The sequence below is a fragment of the Zootermopsis nevadensis genome, unplaced genomic scaffold, assembly GCF_977971745.1.
Source record: "Zootermopsis nevadensis isolate Lab colony 2312 unplaced genomic scaffold, Znev_1.0 Znev_ptg000022l, whole genome shotgun sequence".
Taxonomy (NCBI): domain Eukaryota; kingdom Metazoa; phylum Arthropoda; class Insecta; order Blattodea; family Termopsidae; genus Zootermopsis; species Zootermopsis nevadensis.
The window spans coordinates 21,224,008-21,249,459 of record NW_028259154.1 but is presented as its reverse complement, the minus strand read 5'-3'; the positions used below and the strand labels follow the sequence as shown (position 1 = coordinate 21,249,459).

The following is a 25,452-nucleotide window of genomic DNA, read 5'->3' as shown; positions in this document are numbered from 1 at the left end:
TAAATAATCTCAGGCTTAATCATTCACTAGTGCATTAGTTCAAATAAAAGTCCATGAATATACTTCACAATCCGTCATTACCCATCCATCCGAAAAGATAAAAGAGGAATTTGTGCCCCGCCTACCGGGTGATTGACGGCTCTAGCAGCTGCTTGGGTTCTTTCATTTTAGTTGGCCATGGTTTCGCCTAGTGAACAATTGGCCCAGCGTAGCAGAACGCATCCCTTCCTGCACTGCATTGTGAGACCCACAAGGTCCTCTTTTAACAAATGAGTACTCCGCCCGGCGTTCATTGGAATCACTGATCCTCTGTACGAATTGCCAGTGGCTAATAGAATGAACTTGGCAAATAAAATCGATTGACCTCACTAGACTCCCATGCTCTGAGGTAAAGCGATGAGAGATCGAAACAGAATGAGACAAGAAAGACGCTGTTCAATATAACACAACAAATGGTGTGATTTCTGCGGAAATTTTAGTTTGAAGCGTCCGACAACATTGCCCTCTGACCCATACTTAAAGATTGGTTCTAGCTGGCATTGTTCAGACCGGCTACACTTTATGGGCCACCTGACCTTCTATCCCTGAAGGATAAAACGGCCGAAGCTTGAAACTTGTTGGGATAGATCTAGTGCTGAGAATATCGGCTTACGGATTTGCTCCTTCCGTGTACATAGTAACGCAAATTGAAGGCGAAATCATCTGCCAGCCCAGTGATGTCAAAATAATACGCAGAAATACAAACAATTGTATTTTAAAACCACAGTTTTTGTTGTCTTGTCTTTTCATACAATAGTTACTTAGGCCTTGAACCCTACTTAGCGTCTCAGTGGTTAGTGCTCTTGCTTCATATTCAGGGGGTCCCCGGCTCAAATATTTGCCCGCAGACCGGCTTTCTTGACTGAGGATTTTCATCAGCATTTCCATTCAATACCGGGATTGTACCTTCCTTCCATTCATTGCTGTCATTCGACGCTATATAACCCGAGATATTCATTGTATCATTAAATAAACGACAAATGAAAGTAAATGTGAAGTATTATTTTATAGGTAGTAATTCAGTAATTCAGATTAAGTACCAATTTTCCTTATTGTTTCTTTTCTCACGGTGGAGGCCATTACAGTGCCACCATATAAGGGAAACAAGTTGGGTTGATGTGACTAGTTCTCGGTATATAAAAGAAAACGCAGTCAGACAGGAAGAGACCTCTGATAAGGTCGGAAGCAGAGAGCAGTCAGAGTTAAAGTAACCAGAACGGACTATCACGATCCATTTACACGTGAAGTAGCCGAGTCTTTGTCTGACTCGATTCGGTTAATGCCGGATGATCTGCAGTTCTTTTGGCATCGTTAAACTGCTTAAATAAAGTAAATTACCGTACACTAGAAGCTTAGCTCGGACGAGAAAACTGATTTATACAGGTCGTTTGCAAAGGAAGGACCGAGGATAAGGTGGATTAGACTGAGGTCTACTGATGAGTTGGCTATGATGTAGGTTTTCGGAACTGTTTTTTAACACCATATTGTATACGTAACGTTAAATGTAAATATATTATTTTCAGTTTGTCTTCCTTGATGTTTTCAGATTCTTGTAACGTTTTAAAATGTTATGTAACTTAACAATATTCAAGGACTCTTACTTTGGTTCGTACCATTTCGCTGTTAACCCCTGATAATCTAGAATGCATCAGTGATGGAGTAAATGTTTAACGATGTAAACACTTAAAGAATATTCTGTTCTCCTAACCCAGTTGCAAATTTCTTTTTGTCAGGTACATTGAAGGTCAGTTGTCAGGTGCAACTAATTTATTAGACGTCGTGGCATGTCACAGTGACATAAATATAAATACATTTACGGTTAACTTGACATTGAAAGCGATCCGTAATATGAAATAAGACTGCGTACAAATGCCTGAAGAAGGTGCTTACTAAAAGAATAATGGAGAAAATTTTGCCAGGAACATCATGTTTTTATCCTATACCGGTCTAATATCTTTCGGGTAGGTGTTCGAGGAAGTTACGAGTAGCAGGAAGAAATAACACATTCGAAATTTGTGTGGGAAAAATTGTTTCAAAGAAATTATTCATCAGATCCAGACTGCGCTGGAATGCACACAAAACGTCGTTTGAAGATCTGGTGGAAAGAGATCACTTGGTAAAAACTAAGTTTAGATGCGAGAATAATATTAAAACGGATCTTGAAGCAACAGGGTGTGACGATGTGGACCGGTTTAATCTGGCTTATTTTAGAGACTATTGCGGTGTCTCGTGAACACGGTCATTTACCTTCGAGCTCCATAGAAGGCGGTAAATTTCTTGGTTATTTGAGAGAATTAGCTTATCAAGAAAGACCCTTTTTAAGAGGTAATTGGTAAATGCAATACAGAACTGTAGTTGAAAAACAGCGAGGGGAAGAGAACGCATAGGAGACGTAGGAGTGCGTGGGAGGATATTAAGATGGGTCTTTAATAACTGTAATGTGAGGGAGCTCTTAGGAGCAATTTGGATAAGAGATCTCCGCTTTCGTGCCTCCACTCCATCCCGTCGACCCTGGCTGATTCTGTCCCGGTTGACTGAGCGAAGTCTTCGGATTCCCTTTAGTTAATTTTCACAGTAGCTTTCCCTTATTACGGACGGAAACAATTAACTTTAGTCATGGCCGCTCTTACTGTCAGTCATCCATTGACTGCACATTTTAACTTTAGAGGTCAAATAGGAGTTAACTTCCTAAAATATGATTTCCCTGTTTTAATTCACAGTAGTAATCTTTCACAGACTGCGCACATATTCAGGTGTCTAGCTTCATTTCCTCTGAGGCCTCTGTTGAATTTTGAGTTACTGGTTTCGGTATGGCTGAGGCTGTAGCGTGAAGTTCTCTGAAAAATTACGTCGTCTCTCTACGGATAAGAAATATATTCATTTTAGTAATTCTCCTTTATCCTTCGATTTTTCTAGCATTCCTGTGATGGAAACAGACCAACAAATTGCTAAATTTTCCTGTTCCTTCTGTACGTCGTTGTGAACCCAAAGTAATTCACGTTTGTCTCATTCTTCCTTTCATCCTGTTGCATTATTGTGTTTACACTGCCTCCTCCTTCTTCTTCTTCTCCTCCTCTTGTATTTTTATGCATTTGTTATTTATTTGACATCTTTCAGCATCCGAGATTATATTGCGTTCAATTATATGATTGGTTAATGAACAATTGAAAAGAATACGGAAGGATCCGATTTAAGGTAGTGTATTGGCAGTTTTCTGGAGTGACGGGGTAAAACCACGGGAAACCTCAGGATAGCCGAGATTTGAACTCGTGACTTCCTGAATACCAAGCGAGAGCACTTGACAGTGGCGTTCGGTCTTTTGTACTTCTGATAAAAAGTGTCAACACTGGAAGTTACAACGTGACGGTAAATAAATAATGTCCTGGTCTTTGCATTATACATCCAGGGTCTGAAAGAGATTTGCACTTTCACATCTGAAAGCCACTCTCCGGTGCTGTACGGCTTCGCCGAATGGTCTTGGACTTGTTTTCAATGACGCAGTCGAGATGTTAACGACTGTTCTAATTTCTTACAGTTGTTTGTTACTGGAGTCTTCTCATTCGATGTAAATGAACTTCCAGAAATGCAGAGTATGCTCATGCTGACTTCTGTTTCGATAGTAAGCGTATTATTAAGTACGCCAGACACGCCTCATCGAGTAATGAAGAAGGGGTTAACAGTACCCAACAGTGACATATTAATACATGCATTTCCCAGATGGAACACATCGGACCAGAAACTGTTTTGTATCCATATGGCGCTGTGAGTCAGCTGTAAGAATTGGTTATTCAGCATTGTAGCCGTGAGAAGATCTTGTGATTATGAATTTCACGACTTTCCTGTCTCACTATAATTCCTCAAAAGTCGGACATGACCGCTTCCGTCTAGAACCGTCCCATATAATCGTCTATTATAATCTCATAACCATTATAGGCTTCTAGTTCAATTTGGAGGGAAATGAAGGCAATATATAGATTTAGTAAATGGCTTTTTAATAATATATAAAAATAACTTGAATAAACACGCCAAGCGGGGACGAAATTACACGAGATGTAACGTTGTTGTTTATACATTTTTACTGGTAGTGTTAGGGTAGCTTAAGATGCGTGTGTCTTTACAACTGGTCCAGCCGACAGGCTGTTCATGCATGTCGTCGATGTCTGATATACTCGGCTTCTGCACACGTTTAATTTCAGCTGTCTACAACAGTACACTCCAGAGCGTGAAATACGAAATCCTTAAACTGCCTGTACCTGCAGTTAAAAACCTTTTGAAGTTTACTGTTGACTGTACCACTTGTTTTAACGACGAGCAACAGCATCGTGTGTTAATGGATGTAGTATGATTGTCGTTCTAAACCCCCTTGAAAAATGTATCTGACCTTTGCTTAAATAGTTCATAATTCGTGGGTTAAAATTTATTTGTTTTTGTCCGAACAGTTTTACTAAGATGGCAGAATGTGTTGCTTAGAGGGAGACAAATGTCTAGCTCATTGTTTCGTTGCTTATCCAGGTCGCAGAACCTTAGTTCAAGGAAATGGCCACGCGTTACGGTGTCTTAATGCTGAGGAGATTACATAAAGAGATGATTGTTTAGTTAGCTGGATATTGCAGAGCGCGTTCCGTGCGAGGACGGTTTGCTATTATCCTTCGGTGTGGTAGTTGTGCTCACAGTGTGAAGCGATAAATCTAGGACAAGTCCGCCACGCGAACCGATTTTCTGTCCATCTGATTATTCCTGTTAATATAATAGGACTGAACTGATGGCAAGGCAATAACAGTAAATGTGCCGGCCTTTTTCGTAATTTGCAAACGTTTTTGAACTGATAGAATATGCTGGTCCAGGTGTGTAGATAATGCTGAAAATCTGTGCCGAAACTTTCGGATAGAGACCAGCAGAATACACTTCTATTAAACATCACCTTTTTTTACATGACGTTTCCAGTGTCTGTTACAATTACACTGTTGTATTTTTGGCGCTGATTCACTAATATAACTTTACAACATGATTCGCCTGCAACTCTGTCATCTTCAGGTTCACTTTACATTGTTTTTATTTAGGTAAGTTATTGTTGTATTCTTTTCACTTGTCGTTACCTGAAAACATAACAAAAATAACGTGACTCTTCAGGTGTAAACGCAACCTCACGTCTCTTTTTAAGCTATGATATTAACTTGTTTGGCATCATTGTTCCTTTTCAATTCGTTCTGTCTTGGACTAGATCGACTCCTCTGTCGGAAGTAGAGGAAAACACTGGTATTATGTGCAACCACTCATGTAGTCATGAAATTAATCGTCTTTTATAGAACCCGGATCCGCATTACCGCGTTCAAAGTAGCAGCTACTGGTTCCTATCCTGAGCTAGATTAATCCAATCCACATTGTTTTTGGTTTAATTTGGTATTAGATTACCCTATGCCATGGTTTTCATGTTAAAACGAATCTGTTCTCAAGTGCCCGGTGTGTGCTACAGCCCGCGTATCTCATCGGCTTGTGTAGTTGAGAAGGCGTCTTCAAAAGCCGGGCAACAGTGAAGAAACAAAGGCTCACGCGAGATCAGCAGAACTCACTCGGCCTGTGACGTCGGGTGTAGCAATTACGTGAGAGAAGAACAGGGCGACAGGACACTGTTATTCATTTCTAGAGCCCATTGTTTCGTAATTGAGCCACAGGCAAACCATTTCTTGGCAATCTCTCTGTTGAATACAGACATAAGTAAACAATGGAACACATGATGTAGACTAAATAGTCTAACAGTTGCTTGTTTCTCAACGTTTATGTTCTGTACTTTGTTCTGCGGTGTATTAGAGACATTCCATTGAGGTTGATTCAATATCTGCGCTACGAAGCACAAAATGAGGAAGACCCTGTCAAAGAGATAACGGGATGAGTACTAATGGCCTTAACGTCATCATTGGTAAGAGGTATGAGATAAGATAGCCCTCCCCCCAAATGTGGTTTAATACCCATTTGTGTACTACTTGGGGTTGCTTTGCCGTTAGAATTTAATCAACCCATTTAACGTTCTCACACCGTGTTTACCTAAAATGAATTTAAAATTTGTCTCCCAGTAGGTATATTTTGTGTTTGCAGCAAAACTGCATGTGTATTTCTTGTTTCGTTCAGGATTTTTATTCATGTAGGCCTAATGAGAATTTCTCGAACTTCAGTACTCCGCTTTTCTGAAAGGATTTGACTAAGCGAACTTCTAACAAAATTGTTTGTTTTGCATTATAATTTCTCTCTTAAGCATCCGTTTCTCTGATATTAAACATCCAACCGTTTGAACGAACCCAATTAAACGTTTTACATTTCACATAGGCCTACATTCTTTTTCTGAAAGGAAAGGAAAGGAAACATTTCGATTACGCGATTTGTAAAACTGCGAACAACATTTGTTTCGGGGCGGCGATGTAATCGTTAACAAGAACAGATCCATGTTCGATAGAAGCGGCCCTCCTCACTACGACAGACTGCGTAGTCAGGATATGGCGTATCGATGTAAAGGGTAGTTGCTAATTTGTCGCATTGGCCGATGAGGGATGGTTCCCGGAGCTTCCTATGACGGGCTTCCTGTCGCCACCCTGTCCTCCTTTTATGAACTGGATTGACCTAGCTCAGGATTCTGTCCAGTGGCGGGCTTCGAGGTCTGTTATCATCTATCCTGGTATATAATTAAAGAGATATTCTCTTTGGATGTTTTCATCGTAACGCATAATTTAAATTGTTATAGAGCAGCGAACGGTGAAGCTATAGGACCTAAATGTTGAGGGATGGTGGAATACATTTCTTTCGCATATTTTCTTGAAAACCACGTGAGTAAAGTTTAGCTTGAAGGGCCAGTGTTACGCGAGACATCTCGTGCGTAGCTTTGAAAAGCTAAAACGGTCGTAATGTTAAGGTGACATAACTTCGTGGCCTTCTCGACGAGCTGATGGTCGCTCACCTGGTGAGGGTATTCCGCACCTTGTATACAGCTCGAAAGTTCATTACCGTGTTCACAAGAGCCAGATAAATAATAGTCCATCCATACCTTCGTAATCAGTTTTTTAAGATACATTTTATGTTATACTACCGTTTAAACCTAAGATGAAAACATCCATCCATCGAGGTTAAGAATGAGTGGAGCATGAGTGTGATACCTCTTACCTGTGTGCCTAAGATCGAATTCTCCTCACCCAAGAAACAGTCCCTCCGACGACCCCGAACACTGTTTTTAAGGTCATGTTGACCAGCGCCACCTTTTCTTGGTTGGGTAACGGTCTGTGCGGGCTGCGTAACAATAAGTGTCATTATTTTGTAATGTGAACATGTTCAGCGCCCCACTTCACACGCACATCTCAGGTAAACTGTGCCGTCAACAGGGTGTTTCATGTAAAGTGATCGTTATTGTCTTATCTCAACCGAACTTGGAAGATGTTGGCAAATTTTAGTATAATTTATCAGCGTCAAATTTAATCAAAATTCGTTCAGCCATTCTCGCGTTGTTACATGCGTACAAACAGACAGACTGACAACGATTTTAAAAGGCTGTGCAGGGTTGCGACCGCGCCGAAAACTAGTCTGGCGGTGGCTTTAAATAACAACTCGATGTGTCTTGTGGGTTGTAGCGCCGTGTAATCTGGTAGAATTTTACAGGACACTCAGCGACGTGAAAACTTCGAACCCGATATGTTTTTGTGTCTCCTTGACTCTGTAGCCTTGACTAACGACAGCGTCATAAAATACATCACGAAAAATTCACTGTTTAGAATGGACTGGGTGTGCCTGTCTGTCCGTCGATGCGCATATTTGATTCTTTAAGCCTTTCAACGAATTTTGATTACATTTTATCTGGAAGATTCTGTATAGTTTAGTGATAGTTTGATTCTGGTTTGAGTAGATCCGCTAACATGAGGCTGTATCGACCTTCTTGGAATTTTTAAGCTTCTTGTATCCAGATCTTCGTACGTCCGTCTGAAGAGAGTGTGGAAAGGGTCTCCAACCTTTTCAAGGACCCAGACAACTTTTATAAACAGTTCTACTCTGATCAGCAGGTTTAGAAACTTTACGTCGATGAAAGAATGTCGTCAAGAGTGTACAGTTTCATATGTAGAAGCCTTTGCCGTCTATGAAAGTATTTTCTGTGTGTTTATGCGTTCTTTACACAAAGTGCGTGCAACGAACAAATGAAGTTGAGTAATGGCCGGCCGCCCGTCTGCCCTCATTCACATTAATTGTCCACCATATATTATTAAGGTTATCAAATCAAGGAAGATTAGATAGTGGGGCATGTAGTACGCATGGGAGAGAGGAGAAGTGCGTACAGATTTTAAGTCGGAAAGCTTGAAGAAAAGAGACACTTGGGACGCTATGAAGTGGAAGAAAAGCGGTCGTGGCCTAATTTAAGGCACTGCCCTGGTTAGTCAAATCAAGATGCCTGATAAGTTAACGGGTTTGACATGTAGCACAAATAGTAAGTTTATGAGTAAGAACTGCTTACCAAAATTTGATTAGGAAACCTCAGGTGACGTTCTTTGGAGAACTAGAGTCTGATGGTGCGATATAATAAAATTAATGTTGGTGAAGTATCATGCGAAGGTGTAGATTGTATTGAACTGGCTTAGAATTATAATGGCGGTCTTCACATAACATAGTAATGGACCTTCGGGTTCCATATAAGCACGGCGTTTCTTGGAAAACTTAACGATTGTCAAATGTTTTAAGTGCCCATGACCATGGAATAATTTCGTCAGTCACTTTTCTTGGTCATGTACTTTAAATGCCTTAATCCTTCAAGTGATTCCTTGTTGGAAGTAAGTTTGAAAACTGATGGTAAGATCTGCTAGAGTCATGACATTAACTGAAGGCTCTGTCTTCGGAGAACTTTATGATTTAAAGAACACCCAGGACGGGAAGTGAGAAGGTCGGAAATCCTGTGGCAGGCGCTCAGATGGGTGTGTTATGAAGAGGGGTGTAGATCACGTGTCTGCGGTATCTCGCCGGTTGATGGTCGAACACAAAGGACTGCCTGATAACCAAAGAGATGCAGACTGTTCCACAAAGCTAATCTGTCTTCCGAGAACAGTGACACATCCGCATATAGAGATGGAAAGTGAACGCGACTTTTCGGGTATGACGTCACGTGTTTTCCAAATGTGGCTCTTCGTTATCATCGTCTCATTCTGTAATATAGCATCCTGGTCTTCTCTCTCTCTCTCTCTCATTTCCTTCCTGCGCCATGGGTACTCCGGAAGAGAAAGCACGGGTCATGTCAGAAATAAATTTTAAAACCGGTTTGAATTTAATTTCACTTTCTTTGCAGAATCCAATTAACTTTTCCCTCTGTAATATCTGAATACTGTCACTCGTGATTTTGTAATACATGAAATGTCCTTCGTTTGGTTTATCTGAAGTTATTCAACGACGCTGTATTAACTGCATTAGTTTTTCAGTGCTGACAATTTATTCTTTCTTTTTCACTATCGTCTTAATTACAGAGTCTTGGGTCCAGTGGCAGAATGATTTGAGACGTTTGACAAGAATCTTCCCCGGTATAATTGGGTAGAATGGAGAGCGTGTGTCCTTGGTTGGGTAGACTGAAGGGTATGTATCCGTAATAGGATACGATGTAATCTTATTCGGTTTACGGGTGGTAAGAATAATTACCCATTTTGATCTGCTATTATGACGGTAACAGTGTACATAAGTACTTGTGGACTGAGTAAAATTTTAATGGAATGTTTTTGCACCAGTCCAAATGTTAAGGAAACTTGTAAAGTTGGCCTCGAGCGCCAAATTCCAGTCATCTAATCCGTATCTTTAATCTTGCATTTACCGAATGCTCCGCACTAAAAACATGAACCAAGGCCCTAAATAGCGTTGTTGGTCTCAAGGCCTTGCTGGCTGCACCAGTCCTGAAAACATTTGGAAACCACATTCCAGTCTGTTCTTACGTCGAAGCAAGGGGAGGCGACACCAGCTGGACAACCGCGTGTGTAAGAGCCCTCAGCCGATGTAGCTCACTCAGCGCAGATATTACTGTTTGACTACTAGTACGGGAGTTCCTTTGCACACGGTTCACGTAACTAACACGTAATAGGGAATTTGTGTCTCTCAGATGTCGTACTTCATCGCCATTTTTGCTTCAGAATTTTAAATAGATTTGCTATTCGGGCGATTAAAAGTTGGTGGGCGATTTAATTTTGGCGCAGGGATGTTAAGAGTGTATACACGTTCATTACTTTGCCTAAGTAACGAGGTCAGCAACCAGTATCTAAGTCTTACGTAATATGAATTTTAAATAAATTCTATACAAACAAATGACAGTGTTAAAGTTACTGAATAAGTTGTAATAATTATAATTCATGGAAAATAAAAAGCTTCATAAATTGCTGTTATCACGGAATACTGTTTCGATCTTCAAATCAAGGAGGATAATACGGATGGTGCATGTAGCACACGTGAGGCACATGGAAAATGCATACAAATTTTTAGTCTGAGAACCTGGAAGGACGATACGAGTAGCGAGAACTAGACGTAGATAGCAGGATGATATTAAATGGGATTCTAATATATATATATATATATATATATATATATATATATATTGCCACGTTTTGATGGTGTCTTGATTAATTTAGTCTTTTGTCAATCTTAAATTAAGAACATTTTCAATCCTGGATTGAAACTGGCCACGCAATTTGAGTTTCGTAGTTGTCAGGCAAGAAGTAGCTTCTGCTTCCTTGACTACAAAAGAGTCGAGTAATTGAATATTCGACGTGCGACAGTTGAAGCTTTACAGCTCGGGTCAACAGCCCGAGCAATGTGTGCAGATTCCGTCGTAGAACTGTAGCATTTCAGTGCAGCCTCTTTGAAACTGGTGCTGTGGACTTCTGTGCAGAAATCTCTGCCATTGTGGGATTTATAATTGTTCGAGCTGGCGATAGATTTAGACACGGGACATTGTTCGAACTAGTAATACACCAGTGATTTGTGCGGCCAATCTTTACACCTTCATCGTATCACACTTCTCTTTCTTTCTTTCTGGGCTGTGTGCTTGTGTGTTCCTCTCGCTTTTGTTGTGATTCCAGGTTTTTCTGTGTCAAGTCATCCGTGGTTGCCACTTGGTTTCAGACCCTATATATTACAGCTGCTGTAACTGGAAGAAGACTCAATGGTCGCTGTTTTTAAACACAATAAATTTTAAATCGTTGTAATTTGTACCAGGTGATCTTTCAGTGGCGTATCTACGAAATAGTGCCTTATACTCGTACTGAAGTCTTCCATGTACAAAATATTCACAATCGTGAACTACGTCACGATACTCAGAAGTGGCATGGGTAGGTAGCCTGTATACGGTAGACATCTACCTTGATAATGGAGACAGAGGTTATCTAAGATACATTAGATTATAACCTCGTACTTACACTGCTGATTTACCAAAAATATTTAATTCCATTTCACGTGTTTCTTTCATTCCTCACAGTTTCAATTATACACCTGTTCACCTACTGATTTGACAGACCGAACATCGAGGACTAATGCTTCGTATTCGGTCTCCTCCTTTTCAATTCATTATTCATTAATCATCTTGTCATTCGATTCTATAGGCCTGTAGTCTGAGCTACTGATGTCGTCATCAAGTAAGCCGTGAATTAAAATACCAAAAGATTTTAACGGGCTGTTCCCGTGGCAACCTTTTAAGTATTAACTGCGCAGTTAAGTAATCTGACATTGATCTGTCACTTATACGCGTAAATTAACATCACTTAGTCCTTGAAACACTCTATAAGACTCCGTGTGTCATGTCGTCTCCGGGATTTGGCATTATTAATAAACATCACAGGAGAAAAAGAAATGGGGTTTAAATTTACGCCACGTATCTTATAAATGCTAGATAAAGAACGTTTTGAATTTGTGCATTTTATTGTGGTAATTCGCTGTCCTTCCTTGTGAATGAGGTAGGTTTTGTTTTCAAGTTCAAGAGCATGGTTAAATGTCGCTAGAAATCGTTAAAAGAAACCTTAGAGCTAATACAGTTGGAATGCCAGAGAAACCATAGATAGCGGAGGTACGTGAACGCATTCTTTATTATGATTCAGTCAATTCAATTGTATGATAAACCTTTCTTACGTATACTCTCGGCTATATTTGCATCTGAATAGTTTTAAACGAAAACTTTGCGGCTGTGATAACCCTTAATCTGAACCTTGAAACGACCTTGAAGGTTTCGCTTATCCCCGTGAAGTTGGCTCAACAGTAATTTCTGTTTGCAAGGATTTACGTTGTTTATCAGGATTTCATCAGCAGACGGCCCTCTTCTTCGGCAAAGCTGCTTGGTTTCCTGTGCACTGATTTCACAGTCTTGTCGTAATTTGTTCAACTAGAAGAAGTAGAAGGAACAGGGAAGATGCTGTCGTTCATTTAGCACCGCACTCGGCATTAGACAAATGAAAACGATCAGCCGCACACTTCTGTCTGTCATTGTATTCTCGACAGAAAGCTGCCATTGCCCACAAGAGTTCGTAGTCGGTGTAACGGGGCGAAGGAAAAAAGTCCTTGCCCCTACCGGGAATGTGACCCGCCTTCCATTTCGTAGACAGTTACTTCGCTGACCGAGCTTCCAGACTGAATGAATTGTTTAGCAGCATTTAATTAAAAGCCAGTTCAGTGACCGAGCGGTTTTTAATTTTTACGTTGTTTGCCTCCTCCTGTTTCAACTCAAGAGGCCTCGATTGAGAGCTGAAGACGATCGTGAATAATGAGTCGATAATGGTTTTAGATGAGTCGGCCATGACCCGTTCGGGTTTAGCCTCGAGAGGATAAGGAAAATCACGCAACACCAGCCAGGTTCGGATGTTCGATGTTCCATCTCATCCTCTCTTGTTTGACCGCCATAATAATAAAATGTGAAGAATTAAAATTAAGATGTTCCTCTCTGTGTAGTCCTCTCCAACAACTTTTTCTTTCCCTATATCAGGTCCTAACATTCTCTCTAGAAATTTGTTCGCTGATATCATGTATATGTTCTAAAAAAGGTAAGTGACCATATTTCACACCCATGAAAAATCATATTTTTTTTTATATTTTAATATATACTTTAATAGATAGGAGACATAAAATGTCCTGTTAGGAATGACGGCAAGCTCTTTCCGAGTTTCATAAGATCTTATTGTCTTCGTGAATGTAATTTTGATTTGTTATGCTTTTGAAAAGTCGTTTGACTTTGATCGTTTTTCACGAAAGGATTTCGGAGAAGTGATCTCTCTCTCTTGCCTCTAATAGAAATGTTTTGTCTTCCCCAGAGTCCCCAAAGCCTTTCTTTCCCCATAGATTAGTGACTTGATGTGGAGTGTATGTGCATGGGCAGTCATGTGTGTTGGATTGCTACAGACGTGTGCACATTCCAATCGGTCCGACGTTGCCGTTTGCTAACAGGAGCCACGTTGAACGAATCTAGTGAACCTGCCTTGTTTTTGTTTCGCTTATCATATTATGCCAAAAACTGGAAGCAACTGGAAATTGGAGTCAGTCGAAATCCGGTCCCGTGTTTCAGGTTAGAGGCGGGCGACAGATTCTTGAATAGCAGATGTGAGATCTTGGATATCAAGTGTGAGATACATAACAGATTTTTGTGGGGAGGGTGTGAAATCGCGGTAGGTTCATTGTCTTCTATCCTGAGTCAGTTTGCATCCTGATAACTTATTACTCTGAGCTCATTTTCAGTGTTATCCCCTCATGTATGCTCAACGGTATGTATCATTACTGACTTAATACCATGTCTATCGTGGTAACTTTCTTTTAATTGGGCCCCATTGTTAAGTAGCAATCACGAAACGATTATTTCTTGCAACACATAAGCGTATACAGCCTATTTTTCTGCTTATATTTCTATGCCAGTCTCCTCATTAGCGTCAAAATAATTTCAGGGTTCTTTACAGTATTATATTTCACCTCATAAAATGCTATCATCAGCATAATTGAAGTATTCCACAAATCTACACTCCCTCATATTGTAAAGTGAGGTTCAATTACTGGAGATGACGCATCCAGTTTTGACCGCTGCACACAGTAAATGCATCAAATAAAGATTTAACTACTCGCGCTTTGTTATAAGATTTGTTTAAATACTATATTGTAATTGTGAAGTTTTCTTGGTATACCAAATTCAGTGAGAATGTTAGTTACACTTGTTTTTCTTTATTAACTTGATAGAGCACGGAACAGTTTAATTCGATCGCGTGCTATTAGAGTTTCGTCCACTAGTACCTGTTCCAAGAAGCTTACTCACGAATAATATCGTCTTTTTTTTATCTGGGGAAATCTGTGTGGGACGTTGGGCAAATATTGAGCCTATGATGGGTCACAGTGGACCACTCCGCTGCTAGTGGCGATGAAGTGAGGCCAGTGAGGTGAGGAAGAAATCACTTAAGGTATCCCCATACGTAAAACAGGTCTAAAAATAGACTTTAGAGTGTTAATGCTTTTTAGTGATTTTGAAAACTATAGTTACTATAAGCATACTCTAGTACTTGCTCGGATGAGTTCGGAGCTAAACATTCTAATTCCTGAGTAAATTTTAGAACAGATTTTTCTTCCTGTGAGAGAATTAATGGACAGATGCAAAGAGTGATGAAGATAATACAAATAAACAGAGAATGGGATAGTGTAGAAAACAGAGAGCCTGTCTGTGCGTTTGACAGTGAGATAAGAGAAAGTGCTGATAGCAGAACAAAGAGAGAGAGGAGAAATGATGTTAGCCTGTAGAAATGTGCAGGAATGGCTCGATGAATAAATCATTAGATTTGCAGGTGAATGGGTGGGATGGATGTGTTGACATCTGGAATGATAAGTGGTTGGTGGATGGATAGATCAGAGGATATATGGATACAGCGGCAGATGGGTTGAATATATGCATGGATGGGCGTAGGCGCGGGCGGGTTGAGTAATAGATTGATGAATTAGTGGGTTTGTGGATGGACACCTTAATTAATACTGAATTTAATGTGTTGTATGAAACATGTACTTATGATTTAACGTTTTCTTTAATAAAAATGTATTGAGTGAGAGGTCGTAGAAGATTGTATTTTCGATGCAATAAATGAACTGGGCAGAATAAATATTGGCTCAGTGCGTCGTTTACATATCAGCGATCTTGTTTCTGGAGCAGTAATGATGTTTGTCTTTGTAGAACAAGTGAATGGTTGACTGCGCAATTCAAATATTTGTTGTACCGCTCTTTAAAATTCTGTGAAGTGAATAGACTCTTGACCGTTAGTGTAGTTAAACATTTCACATGCTAGAAGGTCGATTTCTTTTTACTTTTTATTGGGATCGTAGGTTCGAATTCCATTCGAGGCATGGATATTTGTCCCATTATTTGTGTTGCGCTGTCGTATATACTTTTTCATTACGGATAGTCTGTGTGTTGATTATATCTTAAATTTGAATGTGAACTAATGTAAACTAGAAACTTGAACTTCCTTCCCGTCTGTCCAATGTAACGTCTGGAGCAATCGAGACATTTCAGTTTCCATGTGACTTGTGTTTTGTTGACCAGTAAAGTGCCAATTGGGGCATCCGTGTTTTTAAAAGTGATGTCTGACCGTGCTACCAATACGCATTGAAACTCAGTCAGTAGTTAGTAGTTCCATAGATGAAACATGCGAACAGAGAGGCAGACAGGACATCCCCGTTGTGTGTGCATTCATAAAATGTTGAAATTTCTCAAGACATGATCAGCACGAAGCTGTAACAGTTTGAAGGCCTGTGCGGTGGCCTGTGTGTTCACTGGAAGAAGTAAAGCTGAATTGAATTGGTCGATGTAGAGTGTATGTCGCTCGCAGTTGTCCTTTTAGCAGGAATGAATCTTATTTTTAGTGGCGTTGATTCGTTCGCTGCAAGCAGGCACTTCCTTGTCGGTCGCACACTGTATGTAAGCAAGAGAAAGAAACGGAAGAAATGAAGATAAAGAAAGGGAAATGCAGAAAGGAGAAACGAGAAAGATAAAGAAATAAATATTTCTGTTTCATTTCCTCCCTTCATTCTTTCGTAGTCTGTTGGGATCTTTCTGATAACTTTGACGGAGTTGAGAATAATTAATAAAATATTCAGTACCGATATCAAGAAATATGTCTGGGATGAACAAAACATTGCACAAAGAAGTGAGAAAGGAAACGGGTGGAATTGTAGTCAGTGATGTAACTGTCTATTTTGTATGGGAGTGGAATTGGGTGGATAATGCTAGTAAACGTCAAGCAGTGGAAATTAAATTGTTTGGTGTTCAGGCATATTAACTCACTAAATTAAATAGACTGAAATATTGGCACGTACGGCAGAATGGATTCTGTATTCAGGAAATAGAGACAGGGTTTTGGATTCCAGAAGAAAAATGATTGACGCACAGTAACATACTTTCAGGTTACTGTTCTATGTAAACCGACGTATAAAACGGGATGAAAGGAGAGGAGTTTGGGAGGATGCACATACGAATAAGAATAAGCATAAGAGACGAAACTCCGAGTATAAGGTAGGTGGCTGTACGTTCACATGTTTTGAGGTAGGCTTCGTCTAGCCACTGAACGGAAGTGATAATACGAAACGACCAACTTGTTAGTTTCTTGTTAATTACGTGGAACAAAAGCTGTCAATTAACGAAACGTCGAGAAGGCCGCTTCAGTGGCTTGTCAGAGTCACGTGCACTAGACATCTCGGTCACCCCCCCCCCCTTTCCCCACCCATCGCTCCAACAAAATAAGTACACACCCTTCAAATATTTGTGTAGCTTTGTTCAGATATTTATATTTTTAGCTTCAAGTGAGTATCAGCTTTCTGAAAGTGCTGACTGGTGTATTATTATTATTATTATTATTATTATTATTATCATCATCATAGTGTTGGGAGCTGCAGTTATGTACTTATTTATTTATTATCACTTTTGTATTGTAATTAGTAGCTGTGAGTGATGTTTCTCCACGGCACTGTATTCAGACTGGCTGAATCTCCTTAACGGTACATACTGTTAGTAAAAGCAGCCGAACTTGGAGGTTGCTGCTCGGTTCCGTGGAGTGCCGATGTACGCAGTACCTCCGTTGCCAGTATATGTCTTCATGGCATGGTGATTTAGCGCGGGGAACTGCTTATTTGTATATTTATTAATACTGTTGTTCTTGTTCTTGTGAGGACTCCAGAGCACTTCACCTTGTGTGCCTGTCACCATGCATTTAAGTAGCTGTGTAACAGCGTGCAACTCTGTAAACTTGTCAAGGATCTGTCGCAGGATACGTCTGTCTTGTGTCTTCTGCAACGCGGATATCAGAGAAGGCGGAGAAAGGTTGTGGTTGCTGGTACCACATTGCGTCAGTTTGTTTCTTTGTGGTGTCAATTTTTGGTTTCTCTGCGGTAATCTTCAACGACAGACACCGAGTGGAACTGGATTCGTCGCAGTTCAGGGGACACAGCCTCGTTTAATGTTGGAAGTCTACGGACTTCCTCGGAACTCGCGTCTCTCTTCGTATTTGATCGTTGTCTGTGGTTTATGGGAACAGTCTGCCTGAAAGTCTGTGGCACGTCGATGTGTTTTATGATTCTAGATGCACGAAAGTTTAGTCCGCAGACTTGTAGGGAAGAGATCATTTGGTAAACCCAGAAGTAGAAGGGAAAATATAATAAATTGGGTGTGATGTGGGGTGGTTTCAACTGGCTAAGGGTGGGGCCCATTGCCTGTCCGATGTGAACACAGTGAATAATCATCGGGTTTAGTATAAGATGAGGACTTTATTGGACATATGATTGATTATCTGCTTCTCAAGAAAATCACTGTCCTTGAAGTGGCAATTATATGAAAGAACCTGTGCAGGTTGTGTGTTTGAATGCGGAGGCTACGTGTTAGTGAAGAGGTGTGAAAATCAGTTGTTCTTGATTACTCTCTGCAGTGGCAAGTTATCTTTATGAAGTTCCGTACCTGAAAAAGCATTACATATTTCTAGAACACGAAGAGTGTTGTACAAACAGATGGCGTTATGAACCTGTATTTAAAATGCAGGCTACAGTTACGTATTATAAATAACTTGCAACTGTCTGTATATTACATGGCAGCAGCCAAGACGCCCTGAGAGTTGTTTGATGAGTCTGTCTTTTACGGCCATGTTCATATTTTTCTATTGACGGTCTATGGGACAGACAGAACAAGTCACAGTCTACATGTGTTCCATAATCTGCAGGTGACGGATGTCTGACAGACCATTTGCCTCTCCACTTTATTATTTTCCATGACCTAATTCACACATGACGTGGTAGCTTCTTAACAGACAATTAACGGAAATAACATATGGCGTGCAAAGAACATTACTAATACCCTCCATTTTAGAATATTTTAAGTAATCTCGATATTGGTTTTCTGGGTTGTAACGCCGTGTAGACTTAGCTGCGAAGGTGGCAGCAGTAATTTCCTCCGAAACATCGGTATCTACCTACAAGTCCACACGGTGTTACATCCAAGAAGACCGATATCGTCAATGCTATGAAAAGAGCAAACGTCAGTTTAATTAAGATGGCCGTCTTCTGGGTTCTACTTGTGTTAGTTTCTTTATCTTTGGCTTTGTAAGATTATGGCACATCTGTGCTGAGGATGCCAATGTACTTGCGCCATTTCGTCCTGTTGGGTGACGTCATGAACAGTAGAGCTGACAAGGGTATATGAATCACAAAGATATTCTGTCTGTCTGCATGTTCCAGTTGTGAGATTGGGTGACATGCTGTTTCTGCAGAACGCAGTCGGCGCTTTTAAAGATGTCCTGCTTACGCAACTAAAATGAGCAGTTAAATTGCATTGGGACTAGGTCCATTAATATCTCCCACTCACTTTCAGTGTTCGCAACTAGCGGCACGCAGATTGAAAATTAGTGTTCACTTGACATCTAAACACAGAAAATTCTTGTCAAGTCAATGCATGTATCTAGTTGTTCTTCTTGCTGGAAAAATTTTATACGTGATATATTTTTGTTGTTCGGTGTTACTTTGCTGTTTATGCATTGCTATTGAATGCTTGAGTACACCATCTCGTCATGAATGAGTTATTGGTTTTACCGAGGATGGCATTGGTTTAAGACAGACTGGCTATTATGTTCATCAATCCTTTATTGTTATTTTATTGTTTACAGTTTGACGACTTTCTCCGGAATTTGTATTTTATTGGTGGAGCTTCCTGTAGGAACGAAATAAAATCATTAAAAATTTCTGTCCGGGCCGAGGGTCGAACTCGAACCTCGCGAATATGAAGCAGGTGTGCTAATTGGTGAACCATAAAGTTTCGTTATAAATATGAGCCTATAGGATCTTTGGATATTTTACGAACTCTCTGTGTAATGAAGATGAAGGTACCATATGAGCTGCACAGAAACAGTAAAACATATAAAAAATACAAAACATGAAAGTGCAAGCAAAACTGTAGTGTTACTTTTGGACAGTCCGTATGTAACCACTTAAAACATATCCAGATCATAATAGTTAGTGCCAGAACTTGGCAGCAATTTGCATTGTTTTTCATGCTAAGGTTTTCTGCACATTAGTCAAGTTCCTGTACGGATGAAGCATTTTTTCTGCTTTTCTTAATCTACGTTCTCATCACAGCTTCGTCAGATGTTCCTGTCTTCCATCTCACGAAATGCACGTTTTGTAGGCCTAGCACGTGATGTTTTGTAGTCATATAATGGTCTTCGCTCTAGTAATTTCGTCGTAAGCAATTCAGGATGTAATTAGAAAGTGCTTGTTTTGAATAATAATATGTTTTTTATTTTGTTTTAAATGTTGCCATCAAGGATATGGGTTGTATCAGTGTAATATACTACAAAAACGCAAACGATCTAGCGATGTAAGGTATTAGCAGTAGTGGACGTATACCCAATAACTCCATGGAAACAGAACAGCAATTTCAACGCTGAAGATGGAGGCAATGTGCTCTTCCGGAACGTTGGTATCCTACCTACAATTAACAATTCAGAAGACCAATATCGACTTCTATTCACTAACGCGTTATCAGATGGTCACTGGACAGCCAGCCTTAGAAAGTCGACTATTTGATGTTATCACACAGCAGTGCGACAGACCAGAGGAAAAGTGGTTATTTAATTTTGTTACTTTGTCTAATTACGATTATGTAGACGAATGTGTCCAGATGTAACAGTAACTAGAACAGGAGTACTCCGGTGGTTTAGAAATTGAAACAGTGGGAAATGGAGAGCCGAGATCAGGAAGTTTTCAGAAACCCGACCGCCGTTTGTTATAGACGCTGTATGAAACCATGCCATGACATCCTGACGGAGGATATTTGTTGATGTGTGACTCGCGTTTCATAATATATTAATTAAAGTTGTTTATGTTTTAGGCGCGTTCGCAGTGAAGTGGCCAAAATGTGCGTGTTAGTTCCGCCACGTCTGTTCTCTCATCTGTCCGCATCTGTCGCAAGTAGCAACTCGAGAACCACTGAAATATCAAATTTGTTGTTGTGACGCCCTAGCAAAACTTGTGAATTATTTCAGGGCAACGATAGCGTACACTTAACGTGAAGACCTACATGATTTTCTGAGCGAAGTGACCTTGGGGAATCCCCTGCCTTACCCCACGCCCACGTAGGATATTCTCTGCGAGATCATTCAACCGGATTTTTCCTCACATGCAAAGGTCATTGACCCCAGACAACTGTGACGTCAGGACGCCATTCTCAAGGACAGAAACAGTCTCAACTGCATTTACTAAAGTTGTTGAGTAGACCCAATGAAGAATTCAAAATGCAGAGGAAATAACAGAGTGAATTCGGGAGAATAATTGCGCTGTTCGTGATTTTGTCACATGATTTCCTTTTATGTGGCATAGAGTGGACGGGTGGTATGTGACAGAAAAAGGTGGATCAGCTGATCTGTTAATTATACGAGTCTGTGGAAGTTTGAGACATGGGCTGTCAGTTCTTGGGTTGGACGCGCTCTGGTTCCACGGCATGGTTCTGCAGATCTCTTGATCACCGGAACGTAAAGAAAGCGGGAGTGATTGCAGGGCTTATTTAGGCCGTGATACACGGAGTCTGTGTCTTCATGGAATCAGACGAATGCGAGTTTTAAGTAGGGTTTCGTGTAGAGTGTAGCTTTGTGGGACACTTGTACGCAACAGAAATGCAGGGACGCGTGGAGTTTGGCTTCGTGTTATTTAAATTTCGATTTTACAACTTAATCATGTTCCTGTTTTATTTCAACAGTGTGTGACTGTTCGATACAGTGGTTACAAGCCGTGGTTCGCAGGCCGCTCCCTCCGTTCCCTACCACATCCTTACCAATCCACAGTTGTTGTCGGACTTGATTCAATACAGTCGCGAAAATCAAACGTTATGAAAGAATTTATGGTATTGTCCCATTCTGAAAAAAATTTCTTACAATAGTTTATTCTGCAGGTGATTTTGCCAGTTCTGAAGTGCCGGTAAGATCTTTGGTAACACTGGACGCGTTTGCGTATGTGTTTGTGAAATGAGGATGAAGTCAGAATTAGAAGTTCGCGAAAAACATTATTCGTATGTTTTCGCAATGAACAATGAAGCATCCCTTCCTTCTACCTACACTTCCGATAAGTGTATGGGTCTCTTTCCCAACTTCACCAGTTTAGAACGTACAGCACGTATGTGGAAGGTTAATTATTAAAAATTCCCCTCTCTAAATTGAAGGACAACTTTTCTTTTCCAAATTTAAATCTTGTTTCACTTTCTGGCGTTTTCTCTGTTTTACAATAGCAAATGAAAATACGTGCTTTGTTAGAAAACAGGCCGTGAAGATGTGAATGGATTCAATTGGCCAAGGGTAGAGTCCAGTCAGTACCGCCTCCGGTCGTCGAACTGCCTTTTACCATGGAATCTAGATTTCAGGTGTTTTTATAACGCTTCGGCTTGAACTAAAAAGTAAAAACTAATAAAACAATTAGATTGAAAAAAGATAATTCAGGAAATTGTCCACTCACTGTGTGATAATCTACATTCAGTCACAAGCAGGCGTATCTTCTGAGTGACCCGTGCTTAATCATTTAACAGTATTTGAGAAGTGAAATTCAGAAATGTCGCGTCTTATAATTCTAGAAATTCGTGAGAGACATTTAAGCTTTGAATTATCGGAGAATATAAAAACATAGCGGTCTTAATGGTAACTCACCGTGAAGGAAGAACATTGGTTAATAATATTTGAGTCTCCAGGGAATAGTAGGCCGGCTTTGACGAAAGAAAATGAAGCTACTGAAAACTGGAGGTGGTTGTAATACTTATGCATACAAGCGGCTTGGAATACTGACCAGTGGCAGAGTTATGTTACCTTGGTGATGAGCAGTTGGGTGCTTGAAACAGTGCTTAAGAATGCGACATCTGAGGAATTCAGTCGACTGTGCACTATTAATCGTGACCACTTGAGTTTTTACTTCGCTTTGGTAGTTACGGGTCTGCCATTGACAGGCATTGAAACAACCTGGTGCACCAACGCAGTAACCCTGGCGAATGAACCAGGTAGACCAAGGCTCGGTTTCTCCGCTGACATATTGGCTCTGAGTTGTAATTGTTCCTGCGGGAGAAGTAGTGACAGGAGATAGTGAGAATTATTGCAAAATGCTGTTCTTCAAAATTTGTGTAGCATATTTGTTCTTGTAGCGACAAAGGAAATGTTTGCCGGGCACATGTAACATAAGTGGGGGAAATTGTAAACGCATCTGAAAGATTACTCTCAGAAGCAGGACGTACGTTTAATTAATATTTCATTTTCATTTCCTGCATTAGAGAAAACGCATTGCGTTTCCACTGTAAGCATCAGTAAGAAGCATAGCTAACAGTACATTTCTCATACACGCAAACTGTATCCTGAATAAAGCTTGTGCCACGAGTGATGGGCTGCAGTGTAGGATAGCACGATGTCATTTAGGTTAATTACTAGGTCGAAAGCTGCTCTGCCGGTTACGGAAGAAGGAGCAACTATACCATTTCCTCTGGGTGTCTGCGTTTATTTGTGGGACGTAAGAAAACTACCAATTGAAAAACGGGCAGTCATGCGCCCAATGCGGGTGTTGCTTGTAAATTTCCTCTCCTTGACGAGCATTAAGGTTCATTACCGTGTTCACAATAATCTGCCATTGGTCCCTTTTCTGAGCCTCATGATCCAGTCCACATCCTCACATTCAGCTTTGTTTATAATTCATTTTGGAGTCCAAGTCGCGTCTACTCAGGTATCTTACATTAAGGTTTCTCGAATAAAATTATGCATACGTTTCTCATTTATTTTTCACTTTTTAGTTCACGCATCAGTAAACCTTTAATTATATTGCCAATTTATTTAAATATGCGTTTGCGAAGTAAGTTTATAAGACATGAAGTTTGTTATTGCCGTTGCTGTGGACGACCCCAGCTCCATAAGAATTTTTAACTTCTTTCTCACGTTTGAAAATACGATATTTGTGCAGATCCTTAATATTCAGCAGTGGAAATTATTGTTTTACGCCCTCTTTCAAGATATACTGTCCTTATCCGTAAGATACATTACTTAATATCTTCTGGAATATACATTTCAAATTAAAAGTTTATTTTAAAATGACACGCTTAGCTTCAATTACAGTAGTTACAGACAATAAGCATCCAGACACGCACGATCTTATCGTAATGCGTTAGTTAATTTCACCGTGCGTGATAATCTTTGGCTGGTCGTATAGTGTTGGGTCGTACCTTGGCATGAATCGGTGCTCACGCTTTGCTTGTTCTGACAAGTGTCAGGCATTAATTACGAGGGCGAGACAGTCGTTCCGCGTCACTTGCTGCAGGCTGATTTGAATACTAAAGGTGAATCTGTGACGTTGTGTATGCCAGTGTATGGCGTCGGTTCACGCACAAAATATGTTCCTGTGCGTAAGTCGCACGCCGTAAAGTCACGTGAAGGTGTGGAGATAAATCTCGATGCATTCTTAACCTCGGTGCTAAAATCCGACTTCGTTAAATTACAGAAAGTGTACGAATTATTATTTAAATTAATTTTATGTTTCACACCGTTGATGCAATTCAGTATTAATTAAATAACGACTGTGTTAAAGGCATATAATTATGTTTTGATCCAAGAGTCTGCAGACCAACATACTAAGTGTAACACAGTAACGACTTAACAGTAAGTATAAAAGGAACCCCGAAGATGGACCATACAGACTATTATATACAGAGCGATAAATATCAGGTATCGATAATAATTATCGAAGTGTTTATGACCGATAATTCATTGTATTAGTGGAATGTTGCAGCTGAAGTCTTCGAATTTTCCATTGTTTTTGATGGCACATGGTAAAGAAATTGGTACGTACCATAAAGATAGATATAATCTAATCTAATCTAATCTAGATATAATTTAATTCGTTTATTTGAAACTTTTGTGTGATGTATATTTGCTGGAATATAAGTAGAATAATGCACTAATGTTCCCGGCTTTGTCAACGGTGGACTTGTGGACACTTACTCTACGTTTCGAAATATTAGTGCTACAAGAGTTTTGCGCCACCTGTGGAAGTCAGATAAAATGGGAATTTAACTGGTATGTTCAATAAATTCCCACGAATTTCACTGAGTAAAATACATTTTCATGGGACTTATTTGCAGAATGTGTAGCCTGTTTAATTGGATTACGCCTTTTCAACGTTTGCTTAAATTGAGCTTCGCACAAACAAGAAATGTTGCTCATTATTGATTTGAAGTACATTTAAATTAAATGTCTTACATTTTGCTAAAGTTTGGGGATGGGTGTTTCTGTAACAAGTTGTTGCACCTCAAAGAACTAAAATTCCTTACACTTGGACTAAAAGCTCTTTCGACAGGCATCGCCCCCTTCCCTTATGTATAGGTTGGAGCATATCAAACTCTGTCAACAGAGGACACCAAGGTCGCCTTTAACCAATGTCTAATTTTACAGCAATGTACACACAGTACTTTTTGTCCTTGTTCGCTGCGGTAGCAGATATGTACCCACCCATGCTTCAGGTAAATGTCAAAGGACATTCTCCCCTATACACGCGTTTTACTCTGTCTGGTGTGGAGTGGTTAACTGCCGCCGGCCAGTTCTCTTCTTCGGCAAACGGGTAGTTACAAACGACTGTTACAAAAGCAATTTAAGCTACTGTCCAGAGTGTGTCAAGTTCATTCTATAATTCGCAAGGTTAGTGTTTTGTGTTTTAAGCCGATATCGTTTCAAACTCATGTAGTTGAGGCTGATTTTAAGCTGTCGCAGTGATTAATTGTTAACGTTGATCCTGCTTTTGTGTGCCGTCACCTTTTGGAAGGGTGTTATGTCGCAGCCTACAGCCCATTTTCACACGCTTCCAACACCGGAAACATGTTTAACACTTAAATTATTCCACGATTTTCGTTGTAGAGGTGGTAGATCTGTA

At 40.2% G+C, this 25,452-nt stretch overlaps 1 protein-coding gene across 7 annotated transcripts in view; it reads left to right on the top strand.

The window, feature by feature from the left end:
- LOC110829533 (uncharacterized) overlaps window positions 1-25,452 on the top strand; it is a 108,167-nt gene that overhangs the window by 4,559 nt on the left and 78,156 nt on the right. Inside the window, exon 1 of one of the 7 annotated variants that reach the window (XM_087353963.1) lies at window positions 16,533-16,549. The exons of 4 other annotated variants lie outside the window; for them this stretch is intronic. The gene's annotated coding sequence lies outside the window, so the exon portion shown is untranslated. Of the gene's footprint in view, window positions 1-16,532; window positions 16,550-24,552; window positions 24,603-25,452 lie in introns of those variants that run through there. 2 more of the 7 variants (XM_087353964.1, XM_087353966.1) reach the window with 2 other exon arrangements.